Source organism: Sturnira hondurensis, unplaced genomic scaffold (genome assembly GCF_014824575.4).
Source record: "Sturnira hondurensis isolate 20B ecotype Veracruz unplaced genomic scaffold, ASM1482457v3 Scaffold0004474, whole genome shotgun sequence".
NCBI lineage: Eukaryota > Metazoa > Chordata > Mammalia > Chiroptera > Phyllostomidae > Sturnira > Sturnira hondurensis.
Window position 1 is genome coordinate 14074673 of NW_028077105.1, and position 1658 is coordinate 14076330.

The 1658-nt window shown below is 44.1% G+C and overlaps 1 pseudogene; it reads right to left on the reverse strand.

Annotated features, from left to right (window-relative positions):
* Positions 1–297: 297 nt before the first annotated feature.
* On the reverse strand, positions 298–910 carry LOC118986783 (RNA polymerase II subunit A C-terminal domain phosphatase SSU72-like; annotated as a pseudogene).
* Positions 911–1658: the final 748 nt, after the last annotated feature.

Consider the following 1658-nt stretch of genomic DNA (forward strand, 5'->3'; position numbering starts at 1 on the left):
CTCTCTTATAATAGAGTTCATTGCTTTATTCAGGTGTTTGTACACAGATTTATTGGAGAAAATATACTACACATTTTTTTTTCTTTTTTGGTTAAAGAGAGAAACCTGCATTATCAGTGTTGCACCTGATTGTGGTGGGTCTGCACTTCTATCTTCCTTCTAACCTTCTGTGTACAGTGCATGGGTGTTGCTGCTCTCCATGGGAAGCAGCTCTTGGAGTAAAAACAAGGGTCAAGAAGAAAAAAGCATTAAAGGGAAGAAGCACAAGAAGGCTGGTTTGGGGCAGTGGCTGGCCACTCAGTTGAAGCAGACAGTGCGCAGGAAGGTCTGGCTGCTGTTCTCCTTTGACTCCTGCAGACCATCAATAACATTCTTCGTGGCTTCCTGTCCTCCGTGTGCTGAGTGCACTGGCAGAGCTAATGGGTGAGGAGCATCCCAGGCACCCTTCCTGGTTGTCTTGGATGTCCACATGGATCACAAACACCAGCTGACAGGTCTCCTGCTCTCTGGGACTCCGGTTGTCCACCACCTGGTCTTACACTCTCTTTTTTGCAGGTGAGGATCAGGTCAAACAGGTCTTTCCAGTTCTGGAAACTTTCTGGCCAGACTTGATTCACTTATTTCTGTCTGAAATGTGCAAAAATGTCATTCTGTGAGCAGAATTCTTTGTCTTTCCTAAGGAGACCATTGTAATCTGATCATATGTGGCTTTGAAACCAAACACATTGGCCCTGGAAGCTTCATGTGAGTCCCTGTTCCCAAGGACCAGGCACTGAATCCCCCTTTGCTGAGGATGTTGTGCACCTCGTGCGTAGGTCGGGTTGCTCTAGCAGACGGCCGCCACCTGCAGCAGGAATGATGGCGTGGGGGTGGCTGAACAGTCTGCACTCCCCTGCTCTGGACCTCCCATTCAGCCACAGCACTGCCACACCAAAACTTTACATTTTTGAGGGTCACTTCTAGCACAGGCCAGGTGGCTCAGTTGGTTGGAGTGTCATGCTGTGCACCAAAAGGTTGTGGGCTCGATTCCCTGACAAGGCACATACTTAGGATGCGGGTTTGATCCCTGATCAGGGAGCATCAGGGAGGCGGCTCATCGATGTTTCTCTCATATCGATGTTTCTCTCTCTGTCCCCGCACCCACCCCGTCCTTTCTAAATACAAAATCAAGAATCATATCCTTGGGTGAGGATTTAAAAAAACGGAGTCAATTTATCCAACTTTTAATTTCATTTTTGTACTTACAAAGTTTTTAAAATTTGAATATTAGATAAATATTTTTACAAATCTTAGGTGAATTTTCTTAACAAATATTTTATTTGATTGTATGTGGTTTGGGTAATTATTTTTATATTTCTGACCTATAAAAAGCATATGGAACAATATAATAATTACACAGAGCTCCAATGCAGCTTAAAAAATAAATGCAAGCATAACTGAAGCCTGCTACATAACTCTCCCCAAACTTTCCCCATCTTTTGTGACAATTGCTTTGGCGCCAGAAGGAGCCCACAGTGTCCGGTTGTCAGTCTCAAAAACCAGTTTAGTTAAACCATTACTGTGTCACCCAGTGGAGATATTTGTTCCTTGGGAAATAAAACCTGAAAAGCAGCAGAAATAAGACATTGCAGAAATAGGAAGCAAAAGGTGATGATGAA